General features: G+C 39.5%; 1 protein-coding gene across 7 annotated transcripts in view; it reads right to left on the reverse strand.

The window, feature by feature from the left end:
• Positions 1-23,786, reverse strand: part of NLGN1 (neuroligin 1) — a 407,139-nt gene that overhangs the window by 332,205 nt on the left and 51,148 nt on the right. For 2 of the 7 annotated variants that reach the window (XM_076341356.1, XM_076341351.1), the window contains exon 1: positions 919-1,419. The exons of the other annotated variants lie outside the window; for them this stretch is intronic. The gene's annotated coding sequence lies outside the window, so the exon portion shown is untranslated. Of the gene's footprint in view, positions 1-918; positions 1,420-23,786 lie in introns of those variants that run through there. 7 annotated transcript variants of the gene reach the window in all.

The raw sequence follows: 23,786 nt of genomic DNA on the forward strand, positions 1-23,786 counted from the left end.
CAACACTTTAATCAAGCTCTGTTTTGTTTTATTTGAACAATCATTTTAATGTAATTGCTCTGAAGCCATATGCATCCTTAAAATGATTCGAGATAATATCCTCTCTCCTGATTCCAAGGTAACTTTCTGGCTTTAATTATGAGTCAATTAATATTAAGTAATTTGACTGATTAATTTTAATTAAACCTGTTGAAAATTGATTTTCCTTCAGCAAGTAAAGATGAGGCTCTAGTGCGACCGTCAGGAGAAGAGGAACGCGGGGGGCGGGAGAAAAACCAGTGCTTAACACCTAAGCGAGAAGATGTCTGAAGAAGGGGAAAAAAAAAAAAAAAAAAATCATCCCTCCGTCAGGCATGGCAGCCTAGGGGGAGGCACGGCACCGTACGGAGGCACGGGCCGCGCAGCTCGGGGCTGCGGGGCGCCCAGAGCAGCCCCGTGCCCGGGCCAAAGGCGAGCTGCAGCCCCGGCCTTCCCGGGGGGCGCGGGGGAGGAAAAGTTCGCTGGGGCGGCGGCGGGGGCAGGAGCCGGCGGGCGGACGGCGCTCGCGGCGGATGCGGGGGGTGCGTGTGCGTGTAAATCTGCCTGCACGTACCCTACCCCCCCACCCCCGCGGCGGTTCCTGCCTCCGCGCAGCTCCCCCGAGGCACCGCTCGGGCTCGCCGCCGCAGCCGCGCAGCCCCGCACCCCAGCCCCGCTCCGCGGGCGAGTTGCGGCAGCTTAAATGCCATCTCCCTACCCGCGGACACACACGCGCGGCTCGTAAACCGGCACCGCAAAGCGCCCCCGGGCTCAGCCCCGCGCCCCGGCCCCGCAGCCGCCCTGCCCTGCCCGGGGCCGGGGGTGCTGAACCCGGCCCGGCCGCCCCCCTCCATCCCGGCTCGGGCTCGCCCCGCACGCCGGGAGCATCAAAGTATTTACCAGTTCACGGCCGCTTTTCTGCAATCGCAGCTGAAACTGTAATTCGCTGGATTCGCCTCCTCCGGCTCCCTCCCAGCCGCTGTGGGCTGGAGGTTTCTCAGTCGTGCCCCGGACGCTTCCGAATTATATCGATTTTTATATATTTTTCTCCCCTTTCCTCGGATCGGGGCGAGGGGAGGGGGGGCTGGAAATCCCCATCCGGAATTCAGCCTCATCCGCGCCGAGCCACCTCCATTTAAATCCGACCATCAGGCAAGCAATAGAAATGATCAAACGCTACTTCTCTCCGTCTGCAAGCAGATAATCCTACTAATCCAATAGATCTCCCCCGATCCGAAATTGCCCTCCAGACGTATCCCTTTCGCTTGATGTCCGGCGGGTGATCTCGGAGCCGCGACGGTGCCCCGAGGGCTGCGAGCGTGTGTGCGGGAGGGTATGGGGGGGTGTTAATCTTTTTTGGCTCCTGGATGCACGGCTCGCTAAAACCGCCGAGAACCCTGCTTTTTCCCCTATTACACGTTCCCACTCCAAATTGCTGCTGGATGAAAAATGGTACAAAGATACCCCCAGCGGCGGCGCGGCGAACAGCGCGGGCAGCCCCGGCCCCGCTCCGCACCGCCCCGGCCCCGCTCCGCACCGCACCGCCCCGGCCCCGGCCAGACCCTACCTCCGGGGGACCCTCCTGGAGCCATAGAGGGAGGTGCCACGGCAGGAAAGCAGGTTTGGGGGTGCCCCTCCGGTGGCTACATGCAGCCGCATGAAGCACATGCACCCTTGTGTAGACAGGGGGTATGAAGCGTTGCCAGTATGGGATAAAAAAAGCTGTATACACCTGCCTGCGTGCAGGCTGTTGCCGCTTACTAAATTATACCTGTGTGCAATACGCAAATATTTCACACGGGTATAATTTAGTAAGAAACCATGATCTTTCTTACTTAGACTGTCACTGTCTGCACACAAGATACATGTGACTTTTTTTTCCCTGCTGTTTCTTGAAATCTTTTAATTATTTTTCATTGCCTACTTTCTATTTTTAATTGAGAAGAAAGTATTCTCTGATCCTGGCCTTCATGTTTTCTGGGATCACAGAAGAGAATGAAAGTTGACAACTTGGGGTATGTGGGGAGAAAGGAAGGCCAGATCAGAAGGGAAAGGAAAATAGTCCTTTGAATTCTGAAAGGTCTATTCATTTTTTTTAAGAATGGCCACAATCACAGGCTAAAAGATTATAAGCATCCTGAGTTAAGCCTCTTGTAGAGAACTCATTAACATCTCCCGTTATTTTAGGAGAGACTTCCCTTCACATTGTGTTAAAAATCTGTATTTTGTTGCGTTAACAATCCACCTCGGTTTAAAATATTGACGCTAATCAAGCACAGCACACCCACTCATGTTTCCAAGCATTTAGCCCCAGGCAAGGTCTGGAGGTGCCCGATAATTTGATAAGCTTTTACACCCCTCACCTGAGAGCACATCCCAGCGGAGCGAAGGCCAGTCCCAGCCACGCCAGGCTATTTATGTCTCCGAGTCCCACTGAGGATCTATATCTAAATGTCCATGGCAGGAATGACAGGACACAGCAGCAGTTTATCCTGTGACATTTCTGTGTACTGGAATAATTGTGTCCTGGGCACATTTTTCACCTGGTAAGTGTCAATCATTATTATAGTCCATGATTAATTTTCGAAGTCCAGCATCCTTCAGTACTCTAAAATTTAACTCTTTCACTGCCACTGAAAGCATATGGCTCTCAGATATGGGAGGAAAAGGCAGAACACAGTCTTTGCTGACAGAGCAATCCTATGCACGTTATGTTATTCTCAGGGAACACTACAGGGGAAACAGGTTTCAAAACTAGAAAGAAAATGTGCATATGAATATCAATCACTTGCCACCAGCCACAGATCAACCAACAGCTTAAAAACTATCTCCAAAGAGGGCAATACCAAATGAGCTGTTCTGCCATTCTTCATCCACACCAAAGCCTGGAGTAGTTTTATCTATGGGTTGTTCTTTGCACTGAAAAGTAAGAAGTAATGGTGACAAAATAACTGCACCCTTGATGAGCCACTGGAATCCAGGTGTGTAAGGTTTTGCTCTCACTCCTTCAAGGAGGATGTATGTATCTTCCCCAGGTTCCCTGAGCCATCATGTGAACGCCCCATTGGAGTGCTCCAAGTATCATTTAAGCATATCGTCCCCTACTAACAATGAGAAATAAAAAAAAAAAATCTACCTGTTTATTCCTTTACCATAGTCTTTTTTGGGCAGGAGCTGATAATTTCCATTCAATTTGCTTCAATCCCACCTTTGGCCATCAAGCCTCTACCTGATCCTAACCCACCTTCACTTGTGCAGAAATGGCACAAAGTTGTTGTTTGAGCACATTAAGTTTTTCTTTAACTCCCTCTCACAGCAGTGATACATGATATGAGTTCATACATAGCATCACTTTTGCTCTGGCCTGTCCCCAAGGTTGGCATCCCTTTCTAGAACTTTCCCACTGCCTGTCACTCTACTCCCCTCGTCCATGCTTCAACATTTCTCCTTACTTCTTCCCTCCAGGCACCTCAGTAGCACAACAGCTCTCCTCTCATCCAAAATATTGCTGGGGAAAGAGGAGTACTGGCTCACGGGGAGCAAGAAGATTTGTCTTCAGCTCCAGAAAGAGTTGGTCAGGTCTAGGAAGAGATACAAGGTTGGGAGAACAAAGTACAAGACTAATCTCTCTATACTGAGATGTGATAGTAATAGGTGTGCCTGAACATAAATGTGGTAATAACACTGCCTAAGGCCCGATACTACTGTATTACTTGTATAGTTTCTGACACCGATTCAGTCTACATCCAGCATGTCCTTGCTTTAAAGACCTAGGTGGCCTATACACACATTTATTGATACAAACATACACATATGTATGCACATACATAAATACATATGTATAAAAAGCATTTGGACTCATTTGAAAGAAGGGGAGAAGAGCTTGTAGTCAATTAGAACTTTGTTAAATAAGTTTTAATATGCTGCATGCCAAGAAACTACAATTTTATTAAACTCTAAGGAATGCAAAACTGGTTTAAAGGATGGTATTAGTTAATATTTAATTCAGCTGAGTCTTGACAGGGATGTGCTATCTGCATTTATTAAAATAATGGAAAGAAAGAGGGATAAATTTCCATGGACTGAAAATCCATGGAAATGTCAAAGTCCAGCATCCCACAATATTCTAAAATTCAACTCTGCTCCATTTTCTCCATTTTAAGAACATGAAGCCCGTCATACAACCCTCACCTAAGCACCTAACTTCTACAAAGATCAAAACATACAACTAAAATCTAAAAAGAAAGAAGCTACCAATTAGCAATCCAAGCTAAAATACACATCTGAAGTATATAAGGTACGCACCTGAAGCATTAAGAGTAAGAAAGTTTTTTTATGTGACACAAGTTTCATGAGCTATTGAAAGATATAACTTAAGATAGTAATACATTTTTCTTTCAAGTATAGATTTTATCAGGCTGTATTTCTCAAGAAAAAAGATTAACCTTTCTAATAGGTAGAAAAGGTGGAATTGTTTATATATATAAGATTCTAAATATTCATTAATTTGCTTGTCTCAACATAGCTCATTAAATTGTTCCTTGCATCTAACTTCATTAAATATTTTCTTTGATTTCATGAAACTTATTTAAGATTACTCACCTCTGTCTGTTTATACTCTCTAGATTGCCCGATTGCCAAATCTTTAATGAAATTATAATGCCTGTCTATAAGCTGCTTTAGTTAACTGTAACCGCTCAGTTATTGCCATTCATTTGGTTTAACCTTGCCAAGAAGAGAGCCACTTACGGAGGCTATCCCTCTTCACAGCGTAGCCATTAAAGCTCTTCACAAAGATACAGGGGACTGACAGTCCTTCATTCACTTAAAACACTCATCGTTCCTTGCTTATCATTTTCTTTCTTTAATATTGTTCTTTCATATTAAAATAACCACATTTTAAAAAATATGATGCTTTGCTTGTATGACAAAAACACTCTATCGCTCAGGAATGGCCAGACTTTCACATATCAGGAGTCAAGAAAACAAAATGCACATAGTCTAAGAGTTTCAATTCTAACTGCATTCACTCTCCTCTAAAAAAGTCCCCAAGCCTGTACCCACGCCCCGTATATCCTCCCCGCCGCCTCCTCTGCAATGCCTGACTTCAGTGGTCAGGGTCAGTGGTTCTCTTCCTCCTGGCCCATGATGAGAATTGTACATTTTGTCATCTGGTAGGATTTGTATTCTGACATCACACAGGTTGTCCTCGGTGACATTCACTTTTTATCATTAGCACCTTGTACTGGAATATTTAATTGGCTATGTTGTATCTGCACTGTAGATTTATTTTGCATTTTCATTTAACTAACAGCCATGACCAATGGTCTGATAGATGGCAAAGCATTCTGTGAAGTAGAATCCTACTGGATTAAAAGCTTTGCTGGAAGGTTTCAAATGCCCATTCAGCCTATACTTCTTAAAGGCGATTTTCTTTAAAGTACTGTGTTTCCAAAACACAACGCTTGAGGACACGGGAAGAGGAAGCAAGCAGGACCCAAGTATGACACAAAACCTGTTCCTACAAACTCAGCCCTCTCTAAATGTTGCCCCATCTTGACTAGCTGCTCAGATGAGCACAGTCCACCTATGGTTGTTCTGAGATTCAGAATTTCAGGTTCTTTTGGGTGCTGTTAGAGGACTGATATTGCTAAAGAAAGCCATTGCCAGTGCTCTTACTGGAACTTAATCAGTAGATTACAACACATTACAGCACTGTGCTTGCCAGGGAACTCTGAATTAATTATAAAATCCATTTCCTTGTTTATATGGCTGTGAATACTTTTAGTCCAGAAGAGTTTTATGACTTTGTTCCTTCCCAAAATTTCAGTTATTCCTTGAAGTCAGAATCTACCAGTACCTTGGTTTTCAGTGACCAAATACAGGAAAGTATGGGGCTAGACTTTTTTTTTTAATTTACGAAAAGCATTTATACAAAGAGTTTTCTGTTTACATTATTTCTAGTGTATTTATAGTTTTTAAATTAATTTAAACTTATAGTTGAAAAGGGTACATACTGTATACTACTTCTGACATACTGAATTTTAAAGCATATGGGGACATTCCCTGCAGAAGGTGATGTGCTAAGTCAGATTACATGCAGTTTCTATTCTTTTAGACCCAGTAAGCAAATGACAGAGAACTATAGGCCAACTTCACCTCTGATGTAATGAAATGGAAGTCAGAGGAACCTCATCAGAGAATTTTGGTTGTTTCCTAATGCTCAACCTCAGCAGAAAAATGAACATGTAGACTGGATTGTGAGCATTTGCAGGTAAAAATAGTACATTGTTTTCCGCATGCATTTACTGAGGAATACCTTTTACTTTTTCACCAGCCAGTTTACCTAAGCAAGGAAAGCCTCAACTTCTGTGAATTAAGACTGGCTGAAACCTTGACACTCTCTCAGTACTGATAAAGCACTCTGGGTCCTTATTTAAATCAGTCAGTAATAAGATGAGTGTGAAATACATCATGATTTTACTACCATCTTCTCCTGACGTCTGTTTGCCTCCAGTTACGACTGCACTGATAATTTGGTGACCGATATAATTAGCCTGGCTGTCATTATGGCTACTGGCCAAAAGAGCCAAAGATGTTTCTTAAAATTTCTTTTCAGATGCACCAGATAACATGATCCATTAATTAAAACTCATGCAGTCCCAGTTAATTCCTGACAACTGAAAAATATCTGCAAAAGATGCAATTTGAAAACGGTCTTAAAAAGGAGTAAACCACTTTCATCCTAGTTTCTGTGAGCTGCATTTGAAGGAGGCTGATGTGGTCCTCAGTTTGGGTGCTGGGCCTGGGAGTCAGGGGCAGACCCCTGTTCTGGCTTTGCCAGCGACCGGCTGGAGACCTTGAGCAAACTATTTTATCTTTCCTATTTTTAACTCTATCTAATCCATTCTGATTTTTCTATCACTAGGGCAGAGACAATCTTCCCATACCAAGGAGGAGGAGGAGGAGGAGGAAGGAGGCCAGGGATTCCCAAGCAGGGGAGGAGAGGGAGGTCAAGAGGCAGTGCTGGAGCAGCTGGCAGAGCAGGGCTGTGCGGAGCAGCCCGGCTCTGGCACTGCCCGGCCGCTGCCGCCTCTGCCAGCCCCAGCTGTTTGGCACCAACAGGCGCAGTCGTTTGCAGGTGCAGCGGCGGGTCCGTGTTGCTACGGGGCATTGATAGACCTCTGAAAGAAGCCAGGCACCGGAGAGAGTTGTGTGAGACAAACTGTTTTTGTGGAGGAGTCCATATAACGTGTTTATGAAATTCTGCTATAATAAGCATTAGAAAATAATGAACCAACAGAAAAACACTTTATAAAAGAAACTTTCCTGTATTCTGTAGGCATTAATCAGCCTCAATAGTGATGGGAAATCCAGGAGATAGGATCAATACAAAAATACCATTGTACAAACTTCAATACATTCACCTGCTTATCTTAGCATGTCTTGAAGCTTGTGATGTCTGGAAATCTGATTCACTGTGCAAAGACAAACCACACAAAACAGACCTGTACAGGCAAGAACACGCAGACAAAGCAGAGAGTACAGAAATTGCCAAGAATTTCCAAAGCAGAGACACCTAGCGAGGCCCTAAACTGAGGGACCTGAAGAAATGTCATCTTTAGCAGGTGATGGGGGGGCATTAATCCTTTTAAAAATACAGTTAACTTTTAAGAAAGTAAACTGAAGGCAGATCAAATCACTTGTGATTTCCGAAAATCTCACTGCAGTATAACCAAGCCATTATTTATAGTCCATTAATATCATTCCTGTAAAATCTAGTTCTTCTAGTGATTTAATAGCAGAGTAACAATAACAACATTTTTCATTCTAGCTGTGTAATGGGTGCATGTTAGATCATGTGCTTTTGTGTCTCTGGCTGCACATGGACACATGATAGTACCAGATCTACACTACCTGGCTGACAAGTTCCACTGGAAAACTGGAGACAAAACCAGCACCTCTATTCTATACAAAATACCTGTGTGTGACAGAAAAATACAACCTCAGGAAGCCTTAGCTGGCATCTTTGTAGGCAGACAAAGGAGAAAAAGAAAAAAAGAAAAGAGAAGGAAATGGCAATAGAGAAACTACAGCATCCTAGAAGCCTATTATTTAATTGATGTCATAACCCAGGAGAATATATTATCCTCTATATGCTACGGTCATGTTATAATATGCACTCTACATGGACTTTGAAATCTCAGTTGTTGTTTATACAAGATCTGCTAGTACCATCTGAAAGTTAAATCTATACAAATACTTTATAATACCTATCTGTGGCAAAACTGAATCCCACACCCAGAAAGACATGACTTTGAATTTTAATTTTCAAATTTCTAGAAGGTCTTGGTAACAGAATACTATTTTTTTTTCCACATCTGGCATTTGCAGAACTTAATGAACAATGTGTCTAGCGTTCAGAATAAGCACAATACAGCGTAATCTCTTTCTGTGTGGCAAACTTTGGCATTCCCTTGCCATAGAAAGTGAGCACAGTGGTTCTCAACAAATAGTTTCTCCAGCAAGACGAAAGAATTCATTAGTTTTCTGTTTCTCAGACCTTTCACTTTCTGAATAGGACACCCAAATTTCCTATTACTTTTAATAATGATGCTATAAATTTTTTGCTGGCAAATATTCTTATTCCAGGCTGAGAAACTATTCCTACAGCTGAGAAATAAAAAAAAGCAGTCAAACCCATCTGTGGTCTGTACATCGACCAGAAGAGGGTGCAGTCAGTGTGGCTGCGTTTCCTACACGCCTGAGCTGGCCACCGCTGCGGCTTCAGCTTGCTTCTAGAGGTGGGCAAAGATAGTAAGGCATCTAATGTTACATTATGGCTGCAGTTCAATACTAAATAATATTTACAAATTGCACCGCGTCTGTTTTTCTCAGCTTCTCGTTTTCTTTATTCACAACTGTTCTCAGTGTTTATAGCGATGCAGGGCTTGTGTTGTACACATGCAATTCAGAGACTGCAAGAAAGGCTTGCAAGCTCACATATCTTATGATTGCAAATGTTAAGAGACATGTCTGTAAGATATTTTTCATAATCACAGTATTAAAAAAAGGTGCATCTTCTATCAATATAAAAGTTTATTTCTATTATATCTTCAGACCTTTAATCAGGCCTCAAGTCAAACAAACTTCCACTGAAATAAACCAAAAATATTTCCCCAACACTGGGAATATTAGCTTTCCAAGATGATGTAAATTGAATAGGGGCTAAGAGACATTTGTTTGCAAAGGGGATGTTGCAGCAGCCCTTGTTAAAGGGGGAATTATCTCAAGGAGGTGTTTGCCTCCTTCCACAACCACCCATGGGTTAAACAGTCCTGGGTGATAGGACTGTGTGATGGGCGCTGCTGCTGTGCAGTCAGCTTTACAGCACTTGACAGCCTTTTGTTTTGCAAATATTTTGCAGCAAGGCTGGCACAGATGTGAATAAGACTATATCTGTAGAAGCATTTGAATATACCCGCTACAGTCCAGTGTCTCACATCTGTAATTCTACTTAACTTGCAGCACCCGGTCTACCCAACTGTCTTGGTGTCCCTGAAGGCCAAAAGGAAACACTGGGATTTAGGTGGGATTTAGGCTGTGGGAACCAAAGCCCATTGTTTCAAGCAGCCTACAACTCTGTTAGTTTGAGTTCAGCACCTGCAGAATAAATGAAAACACAAAGCTGTGCTTGACAATGCTGAATAGTAGAGGTGAGCAATTATCAAAGAATGAGCACAATGTAATAATCTCAAGATACACAGAGTGAAAGGTTTTGTGACAGGTGAAAATGAACACATTTACACAAGATGGAGCTAAAATTTGAGTCTAAAATGAAGGATATACTTTCTTTTTGAGGAAGTATTTGTTGATCTAAAGACCAAAACAGTGGTGCTTGTCTCATTAGTACATACTAAATAAATTACAACCTCTTTCAGCATTATCTCAGGTTTGGTTGTAGGTTCCCTTTCAAAGGCTAGACAAGATAAAGCACCTTGCATTAGCATACCTATATGACAAGATGACATCTCAGAGTGGTTTGGTAAAATATGATGGTATATTTTACAGATCGATAATCTATGCCTAGTATGAGTAAAATCAGTGTTGTCCACTCCTTTCCTACAGAGCTATCTGCAATGGAAACAACTAGCAACATCTCAAATGAAATGTCTCAAATCTCAGTACAGTCCCTGCAGCCATCCAGTTCATCAAAGTATGCAACAAGCTGAGGAGAGCTCATGTTCAATGATGCTCCAAGGGAAAATGACTGTCTGGCATCAGCACTGGAAGTAGGATGTGGCTGACTGATGATTTAGGATTTTTTTTTTTTAAATACTGGGTAAATTGAGTAATTTGAACCAATCATGGAATATAACGTGCAACACAACATTCTTCTACCCTGCAGTCTCCCTTCTGGGAAATCTGGAGTGATGGTGAGTACTTTTATCAAGAAAATAATGACCCCAAACAGGCTCCTTGAAGCCTAAGTTTTGGTGTTTTTTTTTTTTTTTTGTAAGAGGAATCTGGGGAACTAATTAGGAGGCAATAGCTCCTCAACGTCCTGAGTGAACTCCCACTGATAAAATAAACAATTTACTGATTTATGCAACTACACACATCCAAAGATAGTCATCTTTAAGACATGAGTTTTTACAAATATGGAACATAGAAGGGCACGCAGATGCAATGTTTGATAATGAAAAAAGTGTATATATTCAAGGATCCACGCTTGTCATGGTTATTCCAACTTTTATCTTTGAATTGGGAAAACTAATTAAGATATACCAAAGAGTTGTATAGTACTGTATTTTATTCAAAAATTAAGGTAAAAAGATGAGGTTACTTTCTACCTATTTTTATAACCTTTAACCAATTTCCTTGCTATGTTATGTTCTGTTCGTTCTTTGGAAAACAGGAGGCACAGGAGTTTTGGGTGTGGACATTTGCTGGCTGTCAGACAACAAATGTTCTAGACCCAGCTTTGAAAACACTCGGTTTTGCAAATATTGAATCTTTTGGACCTTCCCCCCAGAACAGAAGGCCAAGTATTTTGATCAACAAAGGAATAAAGTCATGAGAATGGAAAACAGTGGCTGCGCATGTATTCAAAAGGTATAGGCACCCAGGAGTAATGTAGAGTATCAGAGGGAGGTATGACAAGAAGTAAGGGCAGCACATTAATATTTAGACTGAGCATCAGCAGAAATGTCCTGTCAGTGTGATGTGTGGAATTATCCTAAGGGAAGTAACTAAAGCTCATTGCTGACAACCATCGCTTTTCAACATTTAAGTTGGCAGCTCTGTGTCTATACCAAACATTCTCATCAGCCCTTTCATTTTATAATAAACACCAAAAAAAACATTTATATAATTGATAGCAGCAACAGACCTATATGAAATAGCTTTGTGTTGTGAGAATCTGAAATGGAACACTTGATCTGGATGGAAGAAGTGAGCAGGATTCACCCTGAATTTTATTAAAATCCCGGCATCCTGGAAACATCCTTATTATGTTTTTATGACTCATCTTAGGGCCTTATATGAACAGCTCAGAAACACCCTGAATATTTGGAAGGAGCCTTAAGAAAGTACTGTTGAAGAAAACTTAGCTACTGTGGCAGGATGCAAAGCTGAATCACTTATTGTTTTCATTGCTGAGTATCTACAATTAGAGCCCCATTCTCTTAGGATTCTGAGGATATTTCTTATGGCAAATGGAGAGAGAGAAAAAAGGTTTTGAGATAATAATAAAGACTGAACACACTGGTGCCATATTAAGTAATACATACATTCACTCACATACAGTATGCTTTCTTTATGGTTCAGTTCCTTCATGCTTTTAACATGCTCTCTTTAAAAGGGCTTATCAAGACAAATTGTCTTCCAAGTAAGAGAGGCAATTCCTTAATATAATTTGATAATCAGCATTTCCTAGAGAAATGTATTAAATTCCAGCTGCTCAATTCCTCTCCATTCCATCCACATAGTCTCCCTTTCTTTTTCTCCTGCTGATGTTCCAACACATCCTCTCTACTGATGTCCATGCTGGCTAGGCTGCCAGAAGTTGTGGGCAGGATCTATTCTATATTTTGCATTTCTGGATTTCACAAGCACTTTCTGGAACTTGTGAAAGAAGCATCCAAAGAGTTTTATACTGGGCATCTCTATCCCTGACACTTTATCAATTGCTGTTCTCACTTTTATATAACTGTGGTTAAAATCTGACATGAATGTCTTCTTCATGGAATCTTCTCAGACCCCCATGGTCTACACAGTTATGACTCACAATTTAAAGCCCATATTGCATCTTCTACATCTGGTACTTCATGCGTTTATTTAAAAAAACACTGTGTAACTCAAATGCACATAACTATGGATTTGCTCATTAGCAATGTTCCTTCTGTAACTATTGTTAGCGCACCTTACAGAATGAAATACTTAATTCTAAGCATTTGGGAGGGACAGATTCTCAGTTGTGCTGTCTGAACTTTCTGAAAACAAAACATGCATTTGATATGTAGTGGTCAACCCACTAAATAAATACTGTAGATGCAGGAAGAAAATCTGATGCTTAGAAATCCTTAAACTGTTCTTCCAGTGAACTATCTGATCAAGATTTTACCCTCACTTTTTCCTCACAGTTTACCCTAAAGCTGCAACTATCATGTGCAAAAGCAAAAAATGGTGGTTACCTCTTTCTCTAGTTGTGGTTTGGCCATGCTTCCACAAGTTGGATAATGAGACAACTTGTGATAATTAGTGATTAAACACAATTGTGGCTGAAAGTTCTAACGTTTGTTTGGCTAGTATCAACACGTTTTGAAAAAAAAAAAAATCTGTAAGTTTTTAATGCATTAAAGCAACAAAATTATTAAGTAGAACAGGGGACACAGAAAAAGAAAAAAAAAATCTTATACACATATTCTAGGTTATATTACCTGCCTTAACAGATGATATCATGATCTGGAAAGGATTTTACTGGTACAGGTCAGCACAAGTTATTGCTGCAATTAAACTAACTTGGGCACAATGTTCAGCATACAATGCCTTGATAGATTAAGATAATGATGTGAAGTGGGGCAAAAAATGCTAAGATTATTTGTCTCATGTCTTCTTTGTGTTTGGGGCCTCTGAAAAAATTGTGGGTGAAAATTATTTGAGACGAGATCTACAAAATGTTGCTCATCACATCAATGTTAGCATAAATTGTATCTGATTTATAAAAGAATTTTGCTAGAAGGATTATTTAGAGAGTTCGTTCTGACTAGATATCATCCAAAAGAAGATTTCTATATTTTAAGGCTTAGATCATTGTATATTGGTGAAATGTGACTGCATACAACTTCCAATTTCATCCTCCTTTTTGGGCAGTTCTCAGAAAAAGGCATCCAAAACAGCAATCTTATCTTTGATTTAAGCACAATTTGATGCCTACTTAATATACATACAAAATAATTCAAGACAGCACAAAATGTGCATTTGACAGGTTTTCAAAACACACCTGTGCATATTAATATTTTTGCATTTACAGGCATAAATTCACAGGTGGCTCTCATGCTAGATGACTTGAAAAAGTCTTAGCAATATCTTCCATAAAGATTATTCATTTATTCAGTGTTCTAGTTGCATATTCTTCATGCATTATTTCCTGCAATGCTTATAGGACCATGTTATTCAGAGATTCTGTTACTATTTACACATACACCACCATTACTACCCTTGAAATACCAAGAAAATACTGATTTGCAGGGTTTTTCCACAGAACAGATTGTAGTGATTATAACAGTCTACAGAAACTCTCTATAAAATATGACTGACATAACTATGCCCTAGAGAGCAATGGTTAAATAATAATATGCATACATAATGTCATTATTATATTGATTTATACAGCTGTGATATAACCTAGAATATATGTGAAAGAAAAAAATGACAGCTGTTAATTAAAGGGAAAACTAGTCATATAACTTATGCAATCGAGAAAAAAATTTAAACCAATGTTAAACAACATGTATACATTATTCTCAGTCTCACATCTGTGTTTTGAAACATCCCCGAAACAAGCATTTTATAAATAAAAGAGCAAACCAGCTCCTGCATCAAACTTCTTGCTATTCATAGCAGGTTTGATTTGACTTGGCCTGAAAAAGAGAGTTCTCTAAACAAAGCTTTCTAAATACAATTTCTTTTCCCCCAAACCCATCAGCTCATTGTTAGTTCTTTAGGAAACTGTGGGCCATTAGCAGTGAATGGTAGGTTCAAAAAATGCACTAATTTCACTGTTACTGAAGGAGGATTCAAACTCAGCCTGCACTGGAAACTTTTGAAGCTATATAGCTCTACCAGCTGCAAAAAAAGGCAGCAACGCACACCTATACTATGAGTTGGTATACACAGACATCGTTATATTTGTAATAAAATTCTTGAGGGCATAAACCCCCACATAAAATCAGGTTAAAGGCATTCTGACCAGTCATTACTACAATCAGCATACATTTCTCAAACTGTTTTTTGACTTAAATAAAATTGAAGCCAGAGGACAGCTGGAGGCTTATGGCTCCTACTGAAAGAAACATATCTACTGAGACAAGATCAGGCTTTGTATTTTTTTTTTTTCCCTGTTAAACATCCAGATCGTATTTCCATTGATTCATAGCCCAAACCTGTCTTTTTCAGCTCTGTGGTGATGGAATGGCCAGACAGAAAATATACTTTTGCTCAGATTATGCCCCAATGTCTTTACTGATTCCTTAACCCATCCACAACATAGCTCTTTAAAGATGATGCTTGGTTCGAAGGGACAGAAAATGAAAATATTAAGGGAGCTGTAATGGAAGATATAAATCCTTACCCTCATTCAGATTTAATATTTGATTGTTCCAATGATATAATTGTGTAAGGCATGCAAAATGGGATGAAGACAGAAGGATGGTAAACTCAGAGGAAGAAGTTAAAAGCAGGATTTTTTCTGCATTCCTTTTTTATGGAAAATGTAAATAAATTAAAACTTGTGTACCAAACTTGCACCTCATTTTTTACTGTATGTTATTATGTGCACAACATACAGTTTTATATGCTGTATCCATTTCTTAAATAGAGTAAATTCCTCAGATTATGCAACATACCAAAAATAAGACACCAGCTTCATCTGATTTCATGAAAGCCAGTGGTATTAACACAATAAAATCTAATACAGGTTGAAACAGGCAGATAAAGTGAAACTTATCAGCTAAATAATATATTTTGTTTAAATATATCAAAAGAAGCAAAGCATTTAAAATCTTTGGACACTATACGTTATTACATAGGTATTCGGGATATCCAAAATGATGAACGGAACACGCTAGCCCACAAGAAAACAGATAAATCCAAGTCAGCGAGGAAGGGCAATGAATGCCTGCTCCTGGCAGTGTGGTGCTAGGACTGATCTAAGCTAACTGCTAAAAACAGAATGAATCAAGAAGGGAAGAATTGATGTGAACAGGAAGACAGACGCAAAATGGCTGTTACACCTTACAGGAGGAATCCGAAAAATATTGCACAGTATCTGAATTCAATACTGACTTCAGAAGTTGGGCATAGTTACCCTTCCGCAACATTTCCCAAGCACCAAGGTCATGTGCATTTGGCAAGCAAAAATGCCCCATTGACCGCATCAAGTGTGTTGGTTGGGCAAAGAAAGTCCAACTGTCCCTGACAAACTAGGAAGTTAAATCAAGATAGAATAAATATTCCCTTTCTCCTCATTCTAAATCCACCTAACAAGGCAGTACAGGTGATGATATAGCTATGTAAGGGCATATAGACGCTTCAGGACAGGTTCCACTCAGCACCCACAGGACTTTATTTTAATAGTTAAGCAAGTGCAAAAAATGAGATACTCTCCTTTGAAAGCTGCCGTGTGCCATTGACAGCTGAGATGATTTACGGGAGCCATCAGAAACTTCAGCCTGTGCTTCTCAACAGTTCATTTTTATTCAAGAAAACAAAGTAAAATGGGTTTTGCATTAGGCTCTCCTGCTGTCTTAAATCATGAAATAATTGTGTTGAAATTGATCACGACCTTGTGTTGTGCTTCTCTAAATATCTCAGAACTATTCTTCTAAAGTAAACCAAATCAAAACAACCTACGCTCCCAACTAAAAAGAGCCTAATATCAATAACAAGCTTTCCTTTCCACTAACAGCCAAAATGTTACCACTCCCAGTCTGATAATGTCTGCAGATTAAAACATCCAGCAACATTTAAGCACTGTATATCAAGTGGAGACTTGTCAGGGATTCCCATCAAGTCCTCCTTGCTAGGTAAAGAGAAGACCTTCAAAAGAAATTTGATTGGTGATATATTTCTCAGGTCTAGAGGGGCTTCATATTGTGCCCTAATGTATTACTTCAGTACATCATTTATATGCTTCTCCTACAGCATCAGTCATCACTAATGGCCTAAGATCTTTCTCATCTTTCACACAGCATTCATCAGAGCTGGCTCCTCTCAACGTTTTTGTCCCTTTTTGACCAAGTTACCGATTGCCATCTAAACTCGTTATCATCAAAACATGACAGCTACAGAGTTAGCTGTTGAAAAGCAAGATCAGATTCCTGAAAGCAGAATTCTGTTCCTCATCTTTGGTTTCAGTGGGGAGCTGTGCAATGCTCCTTCCAGATTGCAGAGGTCCTCACCTCTCAGACTGTGTTTCTGTTGTAGCAAGCAGCTGCTCTGAAACTCCACCAGTATAATTGGCTGGCAGCAACTTTTCCCTTTCAATCCAAAATGCAAGAAAGCTTCTTTTTTAATGTACTCCATGTGCAAACCCATCATTGCTTTACTCTGGAGAAGTATAAATGGCTTGAACTGCTAGTAACACAGGTCTTTTCAGACGGGGAATAGAGGGGCTTAGATAGGTCTCTGCTTCTTCCCTCTAGAGCATGAAGACCGGCAGAGCATGCCTTTCCAGGAGCGCTTTTGCATCTTCTACAAGATGTCTCCCTAAAAGTTGCCAGAATAAATTCTCTTCTGCCTCTTCCAAACCTTTTCCTAGTATAGGCCACAGTTTTATCACAAAAAGTCTACAACCTGTTTTTGACTGGGATAGTATAAAACTGAAAGGAGAGCTTCCTAAGTTCTCACTTCAGTCTTGCTGATATTTCCCAAAGGAGGACATAGCTATTTTTCATCAATATTTGCCAAGCAGAATGTACTTTGTATTGCCAGTATCTGTCCTATGCTTGAATCGAAAGAGTAATGCCACCATTCTGGTATAATTGACATAATACAGAATAGCTGGTCATTATAAAACACAATGTCCTAATGAAGGATAAAAAGAAAAGGACCATTTATGTGGCACACAATTCACAGCACATTTATACTGGCATTTTTCAACAGCTGAAAAAGTATACGGACAGAGGATGAGAAAGGAGAAGTGAAATAAAGAACTGTATGATATACTCACAGGATGTCTGTTCTGAGTGCAGACAAATTTCTGAAAACTTTTTAAAGGTCATGGTTACTTGAGTTTACAGTGAAAACTTCAGTTTTTTTCCTTCTTCCTTGCTGACCTTAATGCATCCTTCTCCTTTGCGATTTCATGCCATGTCTAAGCTAGTTACTAACTTTCTTAGGCTTGTTGTTACTATTCAAGAATTATGTATACTTATGATGCAATTTATTACTAGAAATTAATATATAATTTACTTCAGGTTTTCAATTAGTGTGACTGCTGACATGAAACATGGTGCAGAACATAGCAAAATAATAATACTAATAATAGAAATAACAACAACAGATGTAACTGTCCATACAGTACAAGGAAGCTGCATCTATTTTAGGAGAACCTGCTGGTTTTTAGCAGGATTTAATCAGCATGATAGGAAACCTCCTATGAGCATGTGGACTTTGATGTCTGCAGAACCTTTATTTCCATGTAATTGTTTTATTTCATTTCTCCTGTGCCATTTTGAAGGCTTCATTGTCACTAGTACTCCAGAACAAGTTCAATAATTGGGATCCTTAATTTTACCAGCCCCTGAAAGGCCATTTAAATCATCAATCTCACCATGACTTTCCTGGGAGTCCCACAGAAGGGAGCCTTGGCAACTGACAATTTGGGTGCGAGCATTAAGTAATGTAGGAAAATAAATACACTGTGTTTCCCAGAAAAGGATCGGTGTCACTGAGCCCTTGCAACACACGGCATGCTTCTCCAAAGTTGCACCATGCCATCTCTCTTTTGGAAGGAAATTTAGCAGCAGGCATGCTCTCCCTGTTGTTAAGCCACCCCTGGCAGTTTCAGGCAGTTTTTCACTTCTCTGGGAAAGGTGAAAGCAACAGATGCATCTCCCGAAATCCTTACATGCAATGAGTCTGGCTGCGTGACCTTCACACTTTTAAAAAATAGGGAACTTCCACATCAGTAATCACAACCACAGAAAAATGCCATATGGCAGTTAATGCTCTTCTCTAGGCTTCAAACTTTCTTTTTTTTTCTTTTTTTTATCTGCTAGCATAACAGGATTGCTCATATTTACTGCCGGTGAAAGATGAGCAGGTTGATGACAAGACTGTAAAATAAAACTCCACTTAAACTCAGAGTAACCGTAGCAGCAAGTACTGGTATCTTCTGAAAACTTAAATGAGTCTGCCAAAATGGTTACATATGTAGCAAGAGCTGAAAGTAAATCCAAGTCTATGGTCCTACAGAGTAAGTGTAATCACTATTTTATCTCCATTTAAGTGATACATTAGGACAGAAGGAACACCACTGTGTTCCTAGCTGCTCGGATATTTAACAGTGGTAGCATTTTATGCAAACTACCTATTAAGCTACTAAGAAAGTGCCAAAAAATGTAGCAAAGTAATTAAATAATGGACAAGGCCTGAATTTTAGTATAAGCTTTCCAAACCACAAAAACAATGCCAAAAGATAGTATAAATTCACTATTGTTTGAAATTCTTTGGCACTGTGGATTCTTTAAGTCCTGTACTCTGATCTACTCTTTATTACTCATCCACAAAACATCTAGCAATTTTTATTACAAGTCCCATCCATTACAGTATTAAACTTAAATTCAATATACACTGCAAGGTCGTGATCCCGCTGGTGATGAAAATCTGTGTCTGGTACAGCCTGCTTCATTTAAGGCTTAGATCTCTTGACCTACTAAAAAAATGAGACTCACAAAAGGCACGCTCAGATGTCAGAAAGAGTAGACTCGGCATCAGAGTGGAAAGTTTACGTTGTAACTCCAAACGGTTTAATTGCACGCCAGGCTCTATTTATGAAGCCCTTCTGATGTTAGTGTTTGGGAAGAAAATCCCTCTGCTTATCTGATGTCAAAGTTGAAATTAGTCCTTCAGATCAAATAACGACAACAAATAAATATTTAAGCCAAGCCGCATGTGCATTATACCTGCCTCTGGCTACAGTAAGTCTGTAATCTTTGGAATCACTTCAATTTTACTCAATATTTGCTAAGTTAAGTTGTGCTTTAGACCGTAATTCTGTACTGGCAAATGTAATAACTAGAATAATACTATTTTGCGGAAGGTAAATAGTGCATTGTGGGCTGAATATATGCTAAGGATGAGGTCAGAGTGATGTAGCCCAACATGTGACATTACTAAATTATAGGGGACCGTATATTCTTAATACTTAGAAACAGTTAGGTACCTACATTGAAAAAATACATGATTCTTTAAATGCTTTCACATCCTTATCTCACTCCTCTTTGCTTTATTATTTTCCTTCCTCCCATCATATTATTTTCTTTTTTAGCATCTGAAATTGAGTGATTGCTTCATCTCAGAAGCAGTGTGATACTTTAAATTGTTTACATTTTAATTCAGAGCAAGCAGCTAGGATTTGTCAAACAAACAGCTTAAGGCATGTATTCTTGATGTATTAGGTTAATTAATACTAATTGTACCACTCCTGTTATCTCACCAGCCTTGTCTCTTGCCACATATTGTCCAGATAAAGACTTCAGTGAGATAATAAATCTAGACCAGTTACATCACCCATCAGAAGGTAGAAAATTGCACAAAAACTGTCTAGTTATTGCCTAGCAACAGCATAGTATTGCCTTAGTATTCTGATTTACCAAAGCAGTTCTCTTTCAGAGCAATAAGCCAAGAAGAAGGAGGAAATGCAGTATACTCTGGATGCAAAAGGACATCCTCCCAGCTCTATGCCCTACAGTCAGAACAGGTTGACCGTGTTTAACAGAAATCCTGAAGGTTTTCTCTATCTGTCTATCTGGGCTGAATTCTTGCTGAACTCGGGATGGAATGCATGAGGATAAATAATACAAATTCTCTAGGACATTTTCCTTTCCTGTCTGCACAGGAACATGACTTTTTTTCCTTTTTACACCCAGAACTCTCTTGATAGAGGTATTGGACTAGGCTAATAAAAGGCTGACCCTTCCTTCTACCATCTCCAAAACTCATGAGATAGAAGTCAGTTGTACCTTCATATTTAGTGACATCTTTACTGTTAGCTACACAATTTTCTCCTCCCCAGTATGAAGAATTATTTTCAAGTCAGTCTTCTGCAGCAAAATACCTGTTTATGAACGGTTATCAGGAATGAGGGTTCCTAGTCTGGCCTAATGAACTAATCTAGAATAGACAAAAATAAAATTAGGCTTCAAAGCAAGGACGCTAGGATTTGTAAGCCACGCTGGGGATGCAAGGACACTCCATAGTAAAAACACAGCCACGGTTGGTTACATTGTTCTTACTGTGAAAACAATGGTAGAGGCCATTCCAGAAATTAAAATAGTGAGTGCAAAATAAAGGGTGGAAGACACATTTCATAAATGGAGACTGAAGAAAAGCATTTTCAAACACTTAGGGACTATATGTGACACTCCCATTGTTAGGGATGGGAGCTGAGCCAAAATGGTTCTGCTCAAAGGGAAGAGACAGTTTGGAACTGTTAAATGGAAATATTTTGTACAAAACGTGTAATTAAATTGTGGAACACACTTTCAGTGTAAAATACCGAGTCTAATAGCTTAGGAGGATGTAAAAAACACCTAGATACTGTAGACATAAGAACACATGCAAAGTATCATACCCAATTACTCTAAAATAGTGTATTAGTCCATGTTGGTAGCACAGAAAAATACATCTTACTGTTCAAGATAGGTGTTATCAACCACTGGTGTATATATTAAAACTGCTCCCTAGAAGTACATGTCCAAAACTGGCAAAGCAAAAAAGAAATTATGAGAGCGCCCATTTTTTAACGCTTCAGGGAATGGTATAACACTGATCTTGATATGCAAAGCTGAGCCTTATGTTCCCATTAAAAAGATGTGTTTTCCAAAGACAGAAAAGGAAATTAAGAAAAGCACATAGCGAGTTAATTCACAGCTCATTGATGGAATCCTTGATCTACTGAGGGTAAAGTGATTAAATCATTTGCTACCTAAGCCATTAATGAGCAAAAACATATGACTGTAGATGGTTTAAAGCTGAGATGCTATCACAGGAAGGAGCAGGTAGACAGGTGATGAGTACTGAATATGCTTTCTAGTCCACAGAAATAGGTGAGTGGGATAAAAATAACAAAAATGCCTGGACAATAACTTACGACAATTACTTGGCAGCACAGGATTTTTTCAAAAGAGCAGAAAAAAAAAATACAAAGTATAAGAAGGCAGGGAAAGTTTGATTTCTCTTTACAGAAAGAACAGAAAGCTTGCCCTTCTCTCATACCAACAGTAGCATAGTGACACCTCATTATTTTGGAAGTTGCTACTACAAACAGCTCTACCAAACAATGAGCGACTGAAGTACTTGCTTGTCCTTTTGCCTTTGTCTGCAAAAAACATCAAGCTTAGTATATTCTCTTTAGAGCTATTCTTTCTTTTGTCTTACACCAAAATATTCATTTTCATGGGGGAAAAAAACCTCAGAAGAGCATATCTGAAGAAAGTGATAGCACTAGCAACCATCAAACTGCAGTAACACAAACTTTCACTGAGCAAAATAGTAGGTCTGTCTCAAGCATTAGAGCTGTTAACGTTCCTCTGCAAAGACATCAAAGCTGTTAATTTAATGATAACTTCAAATTCTAAGAGGTCGTGTTTTCAAATGTTTACTATATTTCACAAAGTTGGTTAAAATTAGTCTTCCCTGGGTTCTGTACATGATATTTTACAGGAGTAAACAATAAAATTAAGGTAATCTCTTAAGAGATTTCAGTTACAAATCTTCTCTGAACACATTCAGTGACATGTCACGAAAGTGCAGCAGACCATAGAAAAGCCCAGATCATTGGTGACATCAGTGTAAATTTTATACCTCTCTGCTGAAAGACATAACATTGGCTGTAAAATCATTAAGATCCTCCAGAACCTCAACAGCAAAAAGGGGATTTGAAATGTGTGAGAGAAATGCCAGTGTTGTCACGAGTTGTGGTTTTTGCTTGCTAGAATTTATTTTAAACTATCTACTTTACAACTAAACTTGGTCTGATTCTGAGAGTTCGGAGCAGATACACCACCATTCTGTATCTTGCACAGCCAACATCTGTGGTAAAGTATTACTAAGTAAGTGTAGGCTGCTCTCACATCAGGACTGGGAAATTTCCACACTCATTTTGCACTAAAAAACCCCCTTCTACATTAGATGAAAGACAGCGGCTAATCTGATCCCAACAGCTGTATGAAATTGTCCTACTATGAGTGAACTCTGATTTCAATAAAGAATAAATCTATTTACTGTTATACCATGCTTTTTATTTATAGTTACCAGGCTTTAAAATCATCCAGTATTGCCTTAGGTGACTATCGCAATTTCAGCTGTAGTTCACATGCAGCAAATATTATTTCATGATTTAAGACAGCAGGAGAGCCTAATGTGCAATCCATTTTACTTTGTCTTCTTGAATAAAAATGAACTGTTGAGAAGAGATAGCATTTCCTTAAAGGCTCTTGTGGATTTCGAAAGCAAGACATGTATGCATACCCAAAATATTCATTAGATTGTGTTAAGAAAAAAGGTGCAAAAATAATGGACTTTACAAAAGGTAGATTTTGGAGAAGCGAGTTTAAGAAAATTTATGTGAATTAAATAGAGTCCAGAAAACCAAGTGTAGTAAAGGAAGGATATTACTAGCTATGCTTGTTCCAATAAAACATCTACAGGATGTGTCACAAACGAGAACAGGAGCTGGTGTGCAAAAGCAAAGGATGAAGAAAACAGTGTCAAGGATAAAATGACAGCGTTAAAAGGCAGAAAGAATCTAGAATACAGGAGGATTATGTAAATTATAACAAGAACCTGAGGCAATCAAAAATACTTGAGAAAGCCAAATTGAAAAATGAGCATCAAATAGTGCAAAGCATCTCAACTAATACCAAAAGATATTTTAAGCATAATTATACACCAAGCAACTGACAGGAGAAAAAGGTGATGGAGTGTAAAGGAACAGAAAGGCTATACAGCAATTATTCCTGTACCTATCTTTAAAACTGAAGAGGGCAGACATTTGCCTAAGACTCAACACACAGAAATGACGGTGAGGAATTAAAACAAAAGGTGATAATACCCAAACTGACAATTAACTGGATTGTTGTTCTTAAAGCTGATAAGAGACCAGAGCTGAACAACGCTCATCTAAAAGTACTACATGAAGTAAGCATAGAAATTGAAGAAGGTGTAATGAAAATTTATATTTAGTACCATCATTTCAAGAGACTGGCATGGGGCCAAGCAGACACACAGCAAGAAATTACCAGTCAGTTCATTTCCCATTA

This window comes from Aptenodytes patagonicus, chromosome 6 (genome assembly GCF_965638725.1).
Source record: "Aptenodytes patagonicus chromosome 6, bAptPat1.pri.cur, whole genome shotgun sequence".
Lineage (NCBI taxonomy): Eukaryota > Metazoa > Chordata > Aves > Sphenisciformes > Spheniscidae > Aptenodytes > Aptenodytes patagonicus.